We start from the raw sequence: 19,690 nt of genomic DNA, 5'->3' as shown, positions 1-19,690 counted from the left end.
CTAGTGTTTGCCTCACGACGCGCTGCTTGATGCAGTTTGCCAATAATGTGGGCCCCATTGAGTTGCCATCTACACTTTGGGATGCCTTGTTATTTTGTGAGCCTGCATATTTAAGCAATTGGGGGATCTGAAGCCGATACGAGTAATGTACTTCCGGTCATGTTCCTCCATATGCCGCGAGGTTTCACCTACATGATAGAACTACTAGATGAGAAGTCTAATCCTACCTCCTTCCCAACTGACTTACTTCTAACAATTTCCTATTTTTTAATCGGATTTATATAAGGCCACATCAGTCTGGCATCAGCTGAGCTGACTGAATATTTTGATACTATACAGCTGACGGCTTTTAACAAAGAATTTGTTTCTTGCTGGCCCCACACCTATTGACTATGGACCCGATTATGATTGCGGGAGGCCCGTCACTGCCAGCCATTCGGTGGCAGTCCTTCCGCAATCGTACCGCGATTTTCCCCCGCCACATTACCATGTTGGAGGGAATCACGCTCGGACAGTGGCAGACGCAAAGACCATCCACCATGGGTCCGCCAAAAGCAACCATACAGATTGCCTGGCGGACGGTCCCTATAGCCAGAAATGGTGGCGATGCCTAGCAGGCCCCGTCTAACAAATCATAATGCTAGCTACAGCTGGCATTTCTATGGCTGCGATGCCACCATGGAAAGGCTGGTGGGGATTAGTGACGGGCCCGTTGTGGGCCCCCCTTGTGTGGGGGGTGGTGAGGCTGCACTAGGGGGGTACCCATGGTACCGCCTACATTTTACAGCACTGCGTGGCAGGCACCGTGTGGTGCCTGCCAGGTGGAGGTCGCATCGTGATCAGGTGTGCGGGACTGCCGCATGCATGGCGGACGGTCCCGGTTTAAACAACTTGACTTGAGTCCGTCGGCCATCCTAATGAGCTCCTTTGTTCCAGGAATACCTGGATGTAGGGTATTTGCCGTCCTTGCTAACGTAGGCACTGTCTTGGACCCCCATATCCCCGCACCCGCTACCCTTTTAGATGCTACCAAGGCCTTTTATTCCCTGGAATGGGCACACCTTTTTTCTTAGTTGGCACGCCTTGGCTTCAGCCCAAATTTCATTAAGCAGATACAGCTCCTTTATTCTATTCCCACGGAACGTTTTGGGTTGAATGGACTACTTTATGATCCCTTTCCCATGACTCGAGGCACAAGGCAAGGCTGCCTGCTGTGGCTGCTCCTTTTTGTGATAGTGATAGAGCCCTGGCGGCACAGCTCCAACAGTGCCATGCAAATAGAGGCATTGGCTTTGCCACTAGGGAGCTGGTTGTCTCAACATACACTTATGACATCACACTTTACGTGCACAACCCGCAAGAGAACCTGGCCCCTCTCACATATGAAGTGGTGCAATTTTGCGGCTACTCAGGAATACATAATATTTGGGCCAATCCCGTTCTATTACCCCTCACGGATGGGACGCTACTTTCCACCACGGGATACCCCCCCTGTGTGGACTTCTGAACCGATTTGATACCGAGGCATATGGCTAAGCAGAGACCCTGAAGATTTATGGTGAGCCAACTAAGGTTGTGCTGTTGATTGGCTGAAGGACAAAGTTTCTGTCTGGTCCAATCTTTCACTGTCTTTAATGGGACGCTTTGAGATAGCAAAGATGATAGACCTGCCTAAATTACTCTACCTATTGCTTAATGTAAAAGAAATCGAGGGAAAAATTTAGAATACAAAAATATCGACTGCCTATTCTTAAAAATGTAAGTCCACATATATCAAAAACAAATATCTTTTACAAAACCATAGTTGTATTAAATATCGATTTTTAAATATATATATATATATATAATTTGAAATATTAAAATAAACATATATTAAATAATAACATTAATTTATAAAAATAAAATACATTTAAATGTATATTTTACTAAATATAACAAATAATATATACATACATATGTATATATATATATGAATATACATATATAAAAAATATAAAATACATTTAATTAAAAATAAAAAGTAATCAACATATTTTCTATATAATTAAGTTGCAAATAATTTACAAAACATATATTGACATTTTAAAATATTATATTTATATAATAAACCATAAACATAATTATATAAATTACAACATAAAATAAATTATTAAAAATTATAAAAAATACATATAAATTTCCAACTACATTAAAAAAAACATTTTTATACTAAATAAATATAAAAATAAGTACTCCCACCGGACACAACACAACAGTAGCAAACTGTTTTACATCACACAAAAATAAGATTTATTACTCTAACTACAATAAATATATAATTATCTCAAACATAACATTGGAAAATACTACAATTGACTGTTACCAGTACAATTAACAAAACAATAAGGGGCCGATTCCGATCCTGGTCGGAAGGGCACCGAACGCGATCCGGCCGGAAAAACTACGAGCCGTACGCGTGTTTTCCGGCCGACTCGTACAGCTGTACGAGCGAGCCAGTACGATGCGAGCTATAGGAAATTCACCACCCGAGTCGTGTCCGGGTCCGAACCGCTCCGTACGTCTTGGTCGTAAGCTAACCGTGGCATGCAATGGATGCGATTCACAACCGAGCCAGTACGATGCACTCGTCGGACAGCCTGTGCGAGCCGGAGAGTCCGGTGTGTAAAAGCTCCTGGAGTCGGACTTCGGGGGTCCGCGTCGGACCCCCTGACACCCGCAGACATACGACTCACACACAGGGGGAGACCTATGGGTCTCCCCAACACAGGCATGTACGGTGCAGATGGCACCGACGCATACCCACTGTAGGGGGCGCACTTGTTCAAGACATACCCATTCAGTCAATGGGAGCGCATGTACGCGTCGTACAACTGGCTCTCATTGACTTCTATGGGAGTCCGACCGAACCGAGTCCGACAGCATACGTGCGCATCGTACTCGCTCGGTCGGACTGTGGGGGTCCGGCTCGGTCGGAAAACACTCCGGATCCGACTCGGTCGGAGTGCTTTCCGACCCGGATCGGAATCGGCCCCTAAATATTATAATTAACAAAAAAAAATATTCCTACTCCAGTCACTGCAACAGTAGGGAAAGTGTTGGACTGCAGAGGGGAAATGTTTATGGTCCAATTACGATATCGGTTGGAAAGCCTCCGATTGCTAGTGAGATGCTTTCCAACAGCTTTCCAGAGGTTTTCTGACCGACTCGGTCGGTTTGCTGTCTGACCGACCGATTACAATGTCAGATGTCGCAACGTAAACAGCCCGGTCATTCCGATTCGGTTCCGACTGGCTCTCTGAGTCTTCCTGTCGATCAGAACCACACTGTAATCCCCTATTAACAGCGTTTTCTATCGGGATTACGATGTTGGTTTCTCACAGCCTATGTTTGCCTGCTTTTCTGACACGGAAAGGCTGTCGGAGAGTGACTTTGGCAGTCTCTAGCTGGGTCCCCTTGCCTCTGCAGTCTACGGTCGGTGGTTGAGGAGGTACCCAGTGTACCACCCTGTAAAACCCTGCACTGTATGGTAGGCACCATGGGCTGTGTTCCACAGGGTGTAGGGTTTTACACACACACACATTTCTCTATAGAAGCCTGTATTACGGCCGGTTTATGGCCATAACACAAGCGCCCATAGGAAACTGTGGGATTCCAACCGAACAGTGTTCGATCAAACTGTAATCAGGTCGGTCAGTCCTGAGTCTGAGAAGGTGTCTGTTAGAGGCAACTCCGACAGACATCATATTAAGCCCCTTAATATTCCCACTCCAGTCAGTGAAACAGTAGGGAAAGTGTTGGATTTATGGAGGGGCAAAATATACTATTGCCACTCCAGTCAATGCAACAGGGTAAGTGTTGGATTGCAGAGGGGTAACATTTCTTAATCCCACGCCAGTCAGAGTAAGATTAGGGAAAGTGTTGGATTGCGAAGGTGTAAAATGTACTATTCCCAATCCAGTCAGTGCAAAATTAATAACAAATAAAATATATTAATTACAATGAAAATAATTTTAAAAAAGTAAATGAATTCAAATATATGTTGAATAAAAAAATAAAAATAAATTTAATATTAAAAATGTTTAATTAATTTACTTACCATCCCATACCCCTAACAAACACACAACCTACATGTAAAGTCAAAAACAATTGCTTGTACAAAAAACATAATTATTTATCAATTAAACAAATATTATTTATGAAAAACTAAATATATATTTCTTTAAATTAATTATGTTTCCACCCTTTGCCCCTATAAACCCCACAACCCCCACCTAAAATTAAACAAATAAACAAATAATAACATAATTATAATTTTTAATTTACAGTTAAATAATTATTAGTATTTAACAAGTAATTAACAAATAAAATAAAATAATTTACTCCCCACCCTTTACCCATATAAAGCCCACTACCCCAACCTAAAAACATGTAATTAAACAATTAACATAATTAATTATCAATCAATTAATGAATATTAATGTCCAAATAATTATTAAAAAATAAATTACTTCCCACCCTTTACCACTATAATCTCACAACCGGTAAGAAAATTACACATTTAACATAATTATTATCAATTCATTAATTATTATTAATTTACAACTAATTCATTGAAAATAAATTATTTCCACCCTTTATCCCTATAAATGGCACAATATGCAAACAAAATGTACATTAAAAAAAATGATAACACAATTAACAAAATTAAATATCAATTAAATAACATTAATTACAAAAATAATAATTAATTTATTATAATGAAATTACTTCCCACCCTAGACCCCCATAAACCCGAAATGCGCTACAGAACTAAAAAACACAAAATGTAATTAAATTAAATTTTATAACTACTGAAAATGTAACTAATATAGTAAGAAACATAAACAATAATTAAACAAAAAAATTATGTCATACACATTTAAAATTTATAGTAAGGGCATAACAATAATTAAAAACAATATTTTAAACAACTATACTTTTACATATTAATGACTTCTATTTTTTAAAAATCGATATTGCTTACCTTAAAATCGATATTACTTACCTTAAAATCAATATTCTTGACAGCGATATTCTTGCACTCAATATTTCCACTCCACAATATTTTTCACTCAATATTATGGTCAGTCTAAATTTTTAACTTGAAATTCTGTCTCACCACCTAAACAGCTGTGCGTCTCTTAGGACCTCCTCACTTTGCCGCCTGCACAAGGCAGATCGGGGGCACCTGAAATGAAACTGTATGCCTTGTGTGCACAAGTACAGTATCTTCATTATCACCTTCACCCAACTCCATTCCATCCCCATGCAGCCATAGAACTGGATTGTGCCTCCCCTGGCCATTACAAATGGTGCTCTATGTGCCTTACAAAGCACCGAGAGACAAAATAGACATTGTAGCATGTGTGCACTGAGAATTGGAGGGGTTGCATAGTCATGCGGGGCTGGCGTGCAGCCACGGCCCGTATAGGGCGTGCCACCGGGCGGGGGAGGGGCAGGGTGGGGGGTTGTAAAAAGCAGCAGACGGACGATTTCAGGTAAGTAACGAAAAAAATATATAACAAAATTGGTTTTTTTTTACAACCCCACCCTGCCCCTCCCCTGCCCTACGTCACCACCCGGTGGCACGCCCAATATGGGCCGTGGCTGCTGGCGTGTCTGTACTCCACATCCATCCCCATTGCCAACAATCCCCAGATTCCGCTTCTCATGACAGGGGTGCTGTGCTGCGGGTGGGCCACTGCTCCTGATTTTTTCAGACTTTTACCCCGTAGATCACTTCAAAGCTGATTACACCCCATACTTCTACCCCCTAGACAGTCTCCTTTTTAGGTCTCGCTTTTAGGTCTCGCATGCGCTGCTCGCCTTGGCCAGACCTATAGTCGGCGGTATTGCTAGCTTTTGCTAGCGAAGGGAGACTGGAGATGGCACGCGCCCGGAAAGGCGATGTGTACGCTCACGCACATCTCCTGTCCGCGCTCGCGGTGTTTAAGCAGAACGCGTGACTCTCACGGCGACAACTTGGTTCAAGAAGAGGCGGCCGTGAAGAATCTGAAATGTCTCTGAAAACCCAGGCGTTCAAGGCGGTCTCGAGCTCCGCCTCTTCCCGGATCTCCCCCACACAGTACAAGGCAGCAAATAAATTCCTGCACATTTACATATCCCTTATGCTGGAGTGTCGATATTCAAACTTCGCTCCACCCTTGTCTACCGTAAAGAAGAACTCTGCAAGATGTTTAAGGAGGCAATCTGTGTGTGAACAGTTTATTATAATGTATTTTTTATTTATTTCCCGCACTCCGTAAATAAGATTATTGTAAGACTTCTCGCACAGATGATGGACTGAGTTCTGAATGCATTCTGGTACATCAGATGCATCATTCAGTAATGACACGCAGCACTTGTGATCAGTGTGTCCTGTCTCCTCTAAGGCAGCTTTCAGACTGACCTGCAGAAGAGACTACAACATTCTGCTGCGTGTGGCCAGAGCTCCCTCAGACTGAGAACAAGGCCCTTTCTTGTATATGTGACACAGGGCGCTGCTTAGCAGAGCAACTGATAGCAAACTGCACAATTTATAGTTGCTGATAAATTCAGAAACCAGTTTTGATCTGCCATCACCAGACAGGAATTTCTGACAGTATTCCTGAACCTGATCCTCAGTGAAAGCTTCCATCGTTCTCCGATTCTACACACAGAACCCATCCGAGAAGTGGTTAAAACATGTGTGTCTGGGAGAAGCTCCCTGGATATGACTTTTGATATCAGGGTGCTTATATCGAGGCGCGTGTCAATATCACACATGGCATCAGGTGGTGAGCTGTCCTTCAGTTCTTGATTAAACTCACCCAGGCCGTCCAGAATGATGAGCACTTTGTCCGTGTTGAGCAGCCCAGTGAGCACTGCAGACAACCCTGGGTACTTGCTTTCTAAGAGGCTTCTCACACTTAGAGGACCCTTCATGGTATTTAACTCATTGAATGTCATGTAAATGACACATTCGTAACAAAGATCCCTTTGCCCAGATGCCCATTGTTTCAGAAGCCCTTTCGAGAAGCAGCTTTTTCCAATGCCAGCATCTCCCGTTATCAGCATCCGCTGTGAGATCAGCTCCTTTGTGTAGTGTCTAGCTAGGTACGCTCTAGTGTTCCGCCAGTAATGTAATACACACTGCACACCCACCCACCACAGGCGTCACCAGTCAGGTGACCCTACCAATAAAAGGGGCCGGGTGCTCGTGCCCTGGGCAGTTATTACACCACCCTGCAGAGTGTCTGTGTCCGTCCTTTATCACTATGTGGGCCTGAGGCCCAACAGTACACTGGCGACGAGGATGGGATGGGCCAGTGCGTGCCTAGTTGATCGGCGCACCCAGAGGCTTGCGGGCCCCGAGGAAAATAGGCGATTGGGAGCCCACCCCGCACCTGATGTGTATGCATCGAATGCACTCCCTGTGAAGAGGCGCTGGATGCGCCCGATAACCCGCGGGGCGTGTGAAGAGCCCTGGGGGTGAAAGAGCCGAGCGGGAGCCCACCCTGCATCAAAGAGCCTGCTGTGGCGCCATCCGGTGCGAAGAAAGCCGGCGACTGCAGACAAAGAAGCGTGCGAATGATGCCTCTGCCACCGGCCCACAAGAAAAACCCCGAACAGCTGGAGGCCTCTTGGAGCCCACCCCGCGTCTGAGGAAGAAGGTGAGCCCCCACGAAGAAGAGAGTGAGCCGCTGTGAGCGCAAGGTGAAAGACGCGTGGCAGCGAGGCCCGACTCCCAACAGGAATAGACGGAGTGGAACAGGGCACTCACCGTAAGGAAGACAGAGGTCTCCGTAGAGATCCAGCTGACTGTCTGGGTCCTTGGAGGCTCCTGGGCAGGTGGAGTCTCCGACAGCGTGCATGCGCAGAAGAGCGGCTGGAGGTGACGGTGCCTTTGGCTAGAGAGGGGGCGTGTGTGCGGCCAGCAAGCGCCGGAGAGTGTGCAGCACGGGCCTGCTGCGTGGTCCCAGTGCAGCCGAGCGGGAGATTGCAGGATGGCAGCGGGGGCGGCCGCGAGAACAAAGGAGCAAAGCCTGCAGCGTGTGTGAAGCTGCTCACACCTCCTCACAATTACGAGGCCTGCAGAGAAACACTGCCGAGGCTAGCTGGACAGGAGAAGCAACACTGCCATCTAGTGGCTGTTGCACGGTACCACGCTCACTGAAGGTAAAGACTGAAAGCAGATGCCTGGAAGTAAAGGACTGTCTGTCACAGCCTGAAACCAGTACCAGTGGTGAGGCACTCACACCTCTCCACCAGATGACAAAAAGAGTGCTGAGAGTTGCAGGCATCACGCAAGCAGTGCAGAAAAAATTGGAGGAAAAGATAGCAACCCGTTGCCACCACACAGCCAAGACCGCCAGGCCGGGACGAGGAAAGGAGAGTCAGAGCCACGTGTAGACATCGGAAAGAAGAGCACAGCACCTAGCAGGTGAGCAACAGCACAGGACTAGAATGTGCAGCAAGTGCACCCAGTGAAGAAAACAAAGAGCGCAAATAGGAAGTGCGCCAAGCAGAGGCGACCAGAAAGAGGTTGAAGAAGTGGTCAGTTAGACCACCAGAAGCACAGACCCGAGGAGGGCAGAATCGAAAAAGATTCCAAAGAGGGCAGAATTGAAGAAGACCCCGAAGAGGGCAGAATTGAAGAAGACCCCAAAGAGGGCGGAATCGAAGAAGACCCGAAGAGGGCGGAATTGAAGAAGACCCCGAAGAGGGCAGAATCGAAGAGGACCCCGAAGAGGGCAGAATCGAAGAAGACCCCGAAGAGGGCAGAATTGAAGAAGACCCCGAAGAGGGCAGAATCGAAGAAGAGCTCAAAGAGGGCGGAATCAAAGAAGACCCCGAAGAGGGCAGAATTGAAGAAGACCCCGAAGAGGGCAGAATTGAAGAAGACCCCGAAGAGGGCAGAAGAGCATGACCTTCTCACAGAGATGGTTGCAACGAAAGTCCCCAAGAGGAAGTACAAGTCCTACTGACAGGACAGACCTGAGACAGGCCCACAGGGAAGGTGAAACTGTCTGGACGACGACGCGGCCAGCGAGGTGTCCATGTGAAGTCAACATGAGACGTCTGGCAGGATATCACCTCCACGTGGGATCCTGATCGAATGGAGGAGAAGAGAGTGGCATAACGCCACTCCACGAAGGGAGAAGGAACAGCGACTAAGTGCCACAGGGCAGATAACCATCACGGGCATGCAGGAGAAAAGAAACAGAGCGACAGGGCAGAGGGCTCATATCACCACAATATGAGCGCACCCCGAGACACCAGACAGCCACCCGCCAGACCGACATCCCGGGAGACAGCCCACGGAGAAGAACCAAACGCAAGCCGCAACTAGCGTGAAGCGAGTATCTCTCCAATGCTTCCCCGCCCGACTAGTCAGTCCCAAACATCGGCAGCCCGAGTCACATGACATCCCTGCATCTCACCGCAGATGCCACAGATGACGGACAGCCTCAGCAAGATAAAGGCAAAATGCGAAGCCCTTCCAGTCCTCGCTCCACAAGATCAGACCGCCGCCTGCGGCCCAACTGAAGAACAATCACCGGAGTTCCACGAGGCGAGCCACCCAGGACCCGTCTGTGTGCCACTGTCAACCTGCAGCAACCCGAGGTAGAGCACACTCAAGGTCCACACGGCTCCAGGGCAGCCCAGCGGGAAGACTCTCCAGGAGGCTCCAATGGGAGAAGAGTGTGAGTGAGAGAGGCAAACCGGAAGTAGCTTGGCAGTCAGAAGCAAAGAAGAACATCAACCACGCCGCCTCCAGATAAAGGCTTCACATACAGAGATCTTCCAGAGTCGACCTCACCGCAGCTCTCAATGCACTGATGTTGGATCCTCATACATGGACTTCGATGCTGCGAGACCAGACCGGCCTAAAACACCTTGCCACGGCCAACAAAAACATCATGACCATGCCATCCAAGGCTCCAGCACTGCCTGGCTGATGACCTGAAGAAACTGATTCAGTACTATTCGTTGTTTATTTATTTTGTTCCAGGTTGGACTGTTATTCTTTCCTTTTATTAAAGGTGGGGGGGGATGTAGTGTCTAGCTAGGCACGCTCTAGTGTTCCACCAGTAATGTAATACACACTTCACACCCACCCACCACAGGCGTCACCAGTCAGGTGACCCTACCAATAAAAGGGGCCGGGCGCTCGTGCCCTGGGCAGTTATTAACCCACCCGGCAGAGTGTCTGTGTCCGTCCTTTATCACTATGTGGGCCTGAGGCCCAACAGTACACTTTGTTTCATCAGTGAACAGAGCTTCTGACTCTACAGTAATCTCCTTTTCTTCAAACGCAAACTCCATGCGTTCAAGCAGTTTCTCTTTATCCAAGTATTCAGGCTTCCTCTCTTTCTCCGTCCAGTTAGGCTGATTTTCCCCACTCGTGTAAAATCTTCTGCGCAAGTGAACATCGTGTTCCAGTCCTCCAGGGCGGGTGGACTTGCAACTCGACTTCTGTGCTGTGAACTTTCTTCCTGTAGGATTCAATTGACCCTGCAAAAGAAAAGGCAGCTTTAGAAATATTTTTACATTACCTCATCTGGTAAAAAATATCATACAGGAAATCTAGCAAACAAGCATTTGCAATGCAATAGGTCTCGCATTTGCAAGAGTTTGAGTGATTGACATTGTAAATTACAATGCCTTTTATTTATGTGTTTTGAAAATCCGCAAGCGGTGCGTAGACACTCACTTTGTACTTATAGTTGTTGCTTGCAAGAAGCAAGGCTGGCCTTAACTGCGCCTCTTAACTGCCAGTCTTGCTTCTCGTAAGCAAGGACTATAAGAACAAAGTGATTGTTTACCCACCGTTTGCAGGTTTACAAAAAACATAAATTAAAGGCATTTTCATTTACAATGCCAATAGCTCAAACTCTTGCAGATGCGAGACCTATTGCATTGCAAATGCTTGTTTATTAACTGTAGGGTACCTGCCAAGCTATCCATGCCACGTTCTCTTCTCCCCGCCTCCTCTCCCAGCACTATAACATATCCACTCTTCCCCTTCCCCAGGTAATCTCATCACTCGCCTATACAACAGCATGCAAACTGCCTCCCCAATTACCAATCCAACAGCAAGCATGGCATGGACATGGATATAGACACCCCCCTGACAAATAAGCAGTGGGAATTCTGCTGTGGGAAGCTAAACATACATAATTTCTTCATCAGCTATACCTCACTCCACTTCAGTTCCTCAAAATTGGGCTGACTCCAGACCCGCATTGCCTACACCCCTGATTTCTCCAGGCTAACTAGATACATTGTCGATAGATATATTTAGGGGTTTAGCCCTAATAATCACACATAACATGGGCTAAGGAAACAGTGAACAGACAACTGATATAATGCTGGAACCAATTATAACAAAACGTACACTGTGAAAATACAAATCACTGGCACTGTATATAAATTTACCAAGCATCATTTATTATGACTCATTAGCAAGCAGACTAAACCATCACTCATGGTGTTCTATTTCTATACACTTTGTAGGTACAGGAACCATATACAGCGCCAGTGATCAATTTCGATTTTCACAGTGTAGGCTTTGCATTTCACCAGTTCTCTGTTAACTATAGACATTTGGCATGGCTATTTCCAAAGGTGGTGTCATTCTGGGGAGAGATGTTTGCAGCCATACATATTATTACAGGTCACCATCCACCCTTTTCCCTCTTGGTTGTGCCCCTGGGATATGTCTTGGACACGTCAGTCTCTTACCGCCGCCTTACTGCCATGTTTCACTTATTAGCCAAAAGCAGAGTTACCGTGCATTGGGGCTGAAGACCTAGTCCTACATACAGGGCATGGCTGCGTGATGTTACACATTGTCAGGAACAATTAACAAATTACTGGAAGCTAATGCCTTTACGCTATGTGGGATCCCTTCCTTTTCTTTCTTCTATAACAAGACTCCTCCGTGTTGATAGTTGATGAGTCAGATCCAGGATCACACATTAAATGGGATGGCAATAAGCCACCCGATTCAGCTTTCCATGAGTAAAAAAGTACGGGTATACCTGTATAGCTGTTTCTGGAATGAGGTAAACATCGCTTACAGCAATGTTTACACATCGCATGACATTGCAACGCTGTCATTACAACAACCACATTGTTACATCGCATGCCATTACAATGCAAGCCGCTACAATGACTAGCTGTAGGGGAAAGAAGGTGTTGTGCCAGCCTTACAGCAAGTCGGGGGAATGACTTGCGTTGCAGAGGTTTGCGTTGTAACAACGCGGTCGTTGTGATGACAGCGTTATAATGGTATGCATTCTAAAAGCATGCTGTGTAAAGTGGCTTAGTCCTGGAATGATCATCCTGATGTCTGGTCCTGCTCCCGACCAGGCCCCTTGCTGGTTAATATGCTATAATATAGTGTATGTCTATGACATGAATGTCTTGCCTTGGTTGTTGTATCATTTGTACTCTATGTATCATACAAAAATGGAAATGTATAATTCAAACACCAAGTGGATATATGTGACTATGCTCCCTTGTTGCTGTATGTTCTATTTATTGTTGTTAAATGGCAATAAAAAAAATAAAAAATAAAAACCTCCCCTCTGGTATCCAGCAACTACCCCCAGTATGGTTAGATTGGAGTGGGAATAATAAATATCACCCATTTAGTGTCCTACATCTTTTCCAAATTGGTTTAGATTGGAAAGGGAATAGTAAATGTCACCCCTTTAGTGTCCAGTACCTTCCCCCAATATGGTAATTGTAAATGTCACCCCTTTAGTGTCTAACAATTTTTAAAATTGATTTATATTGGAGTGTGATAATTTAGGGGCTGATTACGATGGCCACATCGTTTCGTATTTGAGACCGCCTACCTACAATGTGGCAGTCCTACAGGGCAAATTAGGATGCGACCGCCACCGCGGTGGTCTCACTGCCATTGTTTTGTATTGCAGCAGGTGCTGCAGACAGCAGAAAGGGATATTGTAATCCTTACGGCAGTGCCTATCATGCACCACCGCCAGTCAGGGAATACAGCGAGGTCCAACAGGCAGTCAGATAAAGACCAACTGTCTGGACCGTGGCAGTCGGTATTTCCGACCCCCACACATCCACATGCCATGATCATATGGTGGAAGGAGATTCCTGGTGAGATGGCCGAAGGACCGCCACCGACAGCCTACCAGTGGCAGTCTTTCGGCCATCGTAATGAGGCCCTTAATTCTATAATTTATTGAAAAATAATATAAATTTTTTTTAAAAATCATTAATTCCTTCTTAATAAAAACATATAAATTATACTTATATACAACTCAATTGTATATTTTCAGCTTTTATTTTCCATTGTTTAACATATTTTTTGCATTTTGTAACTTTCTTTATATACATATTTTCATAATTATATGTACATATGTTTTTTTTAGTATATATTAAATAATTGTGTACATTTTCTATTATTTAATTAATAATTTGCAGTTTTGTCTTTTTTTATATAACATTGTTTGATATGTTTTACATGTTTAATATTTTTTTTAATTTTTTTAACTATTTAATCAACATTTGTATCATATTTCCCATTAATTTCTATGGGGAGGCAGTCTTTTTTTTACCGCTACCTTATATTTTACAATCTATTTGTGTTATTCTTAGTGTTTTTTCCTGGAACAAAGTTGCGGTAAGGAGCTGCTGTTCATTGGAACAGACAAGTCCTTTCTTAAGGATTTTTTAAGGGTTTTGAAAATAGAGGGGATTTCGGAAGGAGGTCTAGAAGTTAGTTATAGTGGCTTATTACGATGTAGGTCAGAGTTGCCTCTGACTGACACTGTCTTGGTCTCAGGACCGACCGACCGACCTCCGGTCGAATACTCCCATTTCTCTGTGGGAGCTTGTCTTACGGTCATAAACCGGCCGTAATTCAGGCGCCCATAAAAAAATGGGGAAGTGTGTAAAACCCTGCACCCTCTGGCAGGAACACCATGGTGTCTGCCACACAGTGAGGGGATGTACAGGGGGGCACGCTAGACACCCCCTCAACCACCTAACCGAGGACGCGAAGTCAACGGAAGTCACTTTCCAACAGCCTTTGCGTGTCAGAAAGGCCAGCATGGAAAGGGAAACTGACATTGTAATCTCGAATGCGGAAACACCGTCCATCGGGAATTATGGTGTTGTTCCGAGACAGTCGGAACCGCGTCGGAATGACTGGTCGGTTCACGCTCCTATCGCCGACATAGCAATTCGGCACTCGGACCGCAAACTGACCGTGTCGAGCAAAAAGATTCCGACTAGCGGTCAGAGGCTTTCTGACCGACATCGTAACCCTCCCCATAGTGCTGTTTGTGGTGTTTAAGTATATTTAGATGCATTGGCCACACAGCCAAGGGGATACATTCAGGGCGGCACAACATGTGTCCCCCTGTCTGTACCCCCACAAAGTTCCAGTACGGCATGGACGTCCACGTCCATGCCGGAGCCATTTTGCTCTTCCCATTGTGGTACCTGTTTTCCAGGCACGGCAAACGGAATAGCAAAGAACTGCTGACCATATTGCGCGTAGTATATTTGCAACTTGTAATACGGTCGGTGGTGCTTGCACAGCTTTGGCGCAGTAGATGCGGCATTGCACCATCGCGCTGCGCCAAAGTCGTAATCAGGCCCTTAGTGTGGTAATGGTTTAGGAGAGCAGTATGAGATTGGAACAATCCCTTTTTTGGCTCAATGACATGTCCACAGACATCCAGTTCACTATGTCATACAATAACAGTGAGATCTTTTTTTTTAGATATTAAGATTATTGTGGCTGAGGAGAAACTTTACACAACACTCTTTCGCAAACTAACAGAATGGAACACATTTTTGAGGTATACCAGCTTTCCTCTGAGAAGTGTGCTTGATATTTCTACCCTATGGTTAATTCTTATGAATTAGAAGAATCTGTGCCTGTAGGATGAATTGCTTTAGTGAATCGGGTATATTAATCAGGAAATTACAGGACCGGGGCGACTCAATGGGATACTAAAACTTGCTAAGAAACATGTGTGGTACTGTCCTAGGGAAAGCCTGTTAGGCACTTTTACATTTAAAAAAGGAAAAATGTGAAGACATATGCAGTCACTGTCTTACTACTGACACCCGTCCACCAAGATCTTCTGTTACAATGAAATCTGCCACCTATTGTTGGACACTACAGGTGCTGCAGGTTTTAACTCCTGCGTATTATGTTAGCGACTAAGGTTACCTGCACATGATAACAAGCAGTTCATTTTGAAAAACCTTACAAACTGCAACAGTACAGTTGTTATCTGCGTGCTTAAATGCCTGTGCGATTTGACTTACGTGCATCAAACCAGGCAGATAGTCAAAGCCAGAATTCTACAACACTGTAGCAGAATATACTGCAAAACATAAGGTGCTCCGCGTGTGCATTCATCAGTGCCAGTCATAGTGATGACAGTCTAAGGCGGTTTGTTCTGGAAATGATCATTAAGAATACACAGGCTGGGGACATTAACTTGGTGTTGAATCTCAGAGAATGCAAGCAGATACATTTGTTGGACACAGTCCAAAAAGGCTTAAATGAATTTAAGGAGATCCATAGACAGGTAACTTTTTATAGCAGTGGCTCATCTCAGTTTTTACTTGGTATGAGTACTTTCTTGTATTTTTTTCGGTCATGTACTGTTCCCATAGGCCTATTCTGTTGTATTACAGTTGTATTCAGAATGTATATTTCAAATTGCAAACAGTGATATGCATGCTTCACGTGTTTCAACAACCATTGTTGACATATTCTATACAGCATCTTCAAAGAGTACGGTAATTGACTCATTGATTCTGAACACATGTACTAATCATGTCGAAGAAGTTTGCATAGCATATGAGATCATTAAAATCGACTGTATTAAGGGATTAGTGGACATATGTGATTCCTAATCCATCTTTTAAATTTTCTGTGAATTAGTCTGATTTGGGAAATTGCATAATATTCATGAGACGCAATGCATCTCGAACACGAGGTAACCAAAGTAATTTATAGCTTAATCCGACTTGCGTACACGTCAACATGTGGGTTCCGCGAATGTATGTTCTTATGACGTATTCTTATTCCCCGCAGGGAATTACAACGCGGTCGTTACAACGACCACGTTGTGATTCTGCATACCATTACTCCGCAAGTCAGAACAACGACTTGCGGAGGGGGGTGCTGGATGTTGGAATAGTATAATTTACTATTCCAACTCCAGTCTGTGCGGACAATAGGGAAGGTGTTGGATTTTAAATCCATCACCTCCCCCCCCCCCTCCGCAAGTCGTTGTACCGACTTGCGGACTAATGGTATACGGAATCACAACGTTGTAGTTGTAACGACCGCGTTGTGATTCCCTGCGGGGAAAAAGATTTGTGGTAAACGTTGCTTACCAGGTTCCGCTTCTTCTTTATTTGTACATGGTACCTGGTGAGAAACATGATACAGACGCTGAGGGGCAAACCAGAAGGCTGCAGTGGGGAATGCAGGTACAGCAGGTTCAATTAAAGAGATAATTTCCCTCTTAACCAGTGGTGGTCGCCATAAGCACAGGGTGGTGGGGCAGGTGGCATCGCACAGGGGTGGGGGAGACTTGTGAATACAATATAAAATTCTTTTTTTTTTAAACTTAGATTCAGCCCCCTTCGCACCGCTTTTCCTCCTCTTTTGGGGTGAGTTCCCAGCAGCCCCTGGGACAGACTCCCATCCAATCCAATGCTGCAGAGCAGCGCGGGGATTGGTCTGAGCAGGCAAGAAAGATGCCCTGCTCAGAACAGGGAGTCTGCGGGGTTTCTCCAGCCTGGCTGCTCAATGCAGCAGGCCTGGAGAAAACCTAAGTGTCCATGTGTGTTTTGGTCGGCCTGAAATGGCCGACCAAAACACCTATGCGCACTTAGCGAGTGGAGTGCACTTCGCACTCCTCCTCCCCCTTCCATGCCTCAGTCCCACCCTTCCCAACACTGCTGGCTAAGAGCCGGCAAATGTAAAATAAAACGATGCAAGAACATCGTTTTATTTTACATTTGCTGGTCCTGAGCCAGGCAGTGCGGCGATGATCCTCCGGGATTGCGTAGGAGCCGCCTCTGCTCTCGGCGTCACAACACACTTATCAGTAACTCGTGATTTATGGCCCTTTCAAATTTTTACAGTTGCTGAGCTGACCTTTATTGTATGATTATTTAAAATCTTTTACAAAAACGACAACAGTGCAAGTTGAAAACATAAAATATGATTAAAACGGCATGTGTAAAAAGCAGAAATGCTATACAGTGACTAAAAACAGTCCATTTAGTGGGAGCATGTGCAAAATTTGTCATGGGGGGTGTGCAGATTTCAAATATCGGAGGTGCTGAGACATAGTTTATTCAGCTGACTCTTCTCTGGCTGTTCGTATGAGCATTTCAGCAGCCGCATAAAACTTCCCAATTAATGCCAGCTCCATCAGGACTGTGGTGGTGTAGATATGCCTTAAGGCCTCCTTGCATGATCTAACGCTGTGATGTATGAGCATGGTTCTTAGATACAAGCGCCTTGGGGAAAGCAATACTGGGCAACAACAAATAACATGCTCCGCAGATTCTGTGTGATATTGACACAGGCAGCAGCCGGAGCCACTTGATGACCAGTTTTTCCAGTGGGCTCTATAATCTTGTATTGGCAAGGTTAAGAGCCTCACTCTCATAACATTTTGTAGGGCTTTTCTTCCAAGGCCGGCTTTTAAGTAAGGCTGGCATGTAGTACTTTCATGTGAGTTAGCAAGGCCTTCTGCACCCGGGGCAAATCTGACCTGTTCAAGGTCCTGTTGCCTCGAGATGTTCTTACCACACTTTTTTAGCAGGATCTTTACGCTACACTTTGTTAATGGTGTATCTGTAGGAGGTTCAATTGATGGACCCAGTGTTTGTTTGGCAATCAAGAGATACCTCGCCCAACGACTGTTATTGTCTGTGAAGACCACCTGTAGCGCTGCCCTAATAGAGCCCGGACATGCATTGGTCACGTTGTGTTGGAGTTTGACTATGTCTTTTTTACCTTCAATGTCCATTGTTGTAATATTGAACTCTAATCGGATCAATGATCGCCTGGTCGTATGGGGTAGCTTAAAAACTTTTCTATACGCCATTGTGTATAGACCCTCCAGTTTTTTTGTCAAGAGACCAGGAAAGACAAGGTGGCCATAGCTGAGTGTTGGTAGTGGCTTGGCTTGCATGACTCGTCGGATCCCCTCCGTCGAGTGACTTACAAACTTTTGGTGTAGTTTGCACAAACCGTATGTTAGTTTAGCTGCTTTTGCCTCCAATGCTTTAACTTGCAGGACAGGTCTGCCGGTGTCTGCGAACTGTACTCCTAGATAGGTGTACTTGTTGGTCGTGCTTATCTTTAGAGGACCCAGCTGCCATGCCAGTGTTTGTTCTTTTGGCTTGTGACCAAATATCAGCACTTTGGTCTTAGATGCATTGGCTACAAGCTTGTTTTCCATGTTATAGTTAAGTAGCGTCTCTAATGCCCTTTTCATGCCAATTCTTGTGTAGTCCAACAGGACGAGATCATCTGCATACTGCATGATTGGCAATCTGAGGTGGCCCAATTTTGGGGGAAAGATGTTAGTTTTTAGCAGTGCTTCTCCCAGATCAGCAGTGTATAAATTAAACAGGGTGGGGGTGATCACGCAGCCCTGTTTTAACACCCGGTTTGTGAAGATCCTGGCAGTTGCGCATGTACTAGTGAGCTTTACTCGCACCCACGTGCCGGTATACAGTGATAGAATAGCCACAAGCAATTTCCGTGGTATGCCCCACTTAGCCAATTTTGCCCACAGAATGTTTCGATCGACTCCATCAAAGGCTGTGCTATAGTCCACAAAGCATGCATATAGTGGTGGGGAGATGGGTCCAGTTGTCTTCGTTGCCAGATATGAAAGTGCAATGGCATTATCCATGGTCGATGAGTTCGGCCGAAAGCCAGTCTGATAATGCGGGATTACTTGTTTTTTCATGATCCATGTCTCTAGTTCTTTCAAGAGCCTTTTTGCAAATGCCTTTCCTTCCACGTCCAGTAGTGCAATCAGTCTATAATTCCCTGGATTTGATGCATCCCCCTTTTTGTAAATGGGATGTAGAATGGAACCTTTCCATGAGTGCGGGACAACAGAAAAATTGTAACAGTGATTGAATAAGGTTTGAATGTGGGGTGCCCAGAATTTGCGATCTTCCTTAAAGATATTCCCAGGCAGCCCTTTGGGCCCTGGCGCCCCATCCTTCCTGATGCCCTGTGGAGGAGCCGCCTCTGCTCTAGGCGTCACAACACACTTATCAGTAACTCGTAATTTATGGTCCTTTCCAATTTTTACAGTTGGTAACCTGGGAAATATTCTAAAATTATTGGAGAAGACACACCTAACCAGTTATTTACCAAACTAAGAGCCAGATGTTTAAAAAAGGCACGCAGTCCAGTCCCTAAAGAGGCTGCGCTGCATAGCCTGACAGGGAAAGATCAGGAGAGCTCCATATATACAGAGCTATGGCTCTCATCTCCCCTCTCCCTTGCACCAATGCTGATTTCAGCTGTGAGGCCTCACATACACCTTAGCGCCATAGCAGTCTAGCATGGGTTTTGTACAGGAAGGGTGCCCTTTCTGTACAAAATTCTATG

At 45.1% G+C, this 19,690-nt stretch overlaps 1 pseudogene; it reads right to left on the bottom strand.

The window, feature by feature from the left end:
- Positions 1 to 5,956: 5,956 nt before the first annotated feature.
- On the bottom strand, positions 5,957 to 18,977 carry LOC146867927 (uncharacterized; annotated as a pseudogene).
- Positions 18,978 to 19,690: the final 713 nt, after the last annotated feature.

The sequence above is a fragment of the Triturus cristatus genome, chromosome 1_2 (assembly GCF_964204655.1).
Source record: "Triturus cristatus chromosome 1_2, aTriCri1.1, whole genome shotgun sequence".
NCBI lineage: Eukaryota > Metazoa > Chordata > Amphibia > Caudata > Salamandridae > Triturus > Triturus cristatus.
Note: the sequence above shows the minus strand (reverse complement) of the source record. Positions and strands in the feature narration are given on the sequence as shown.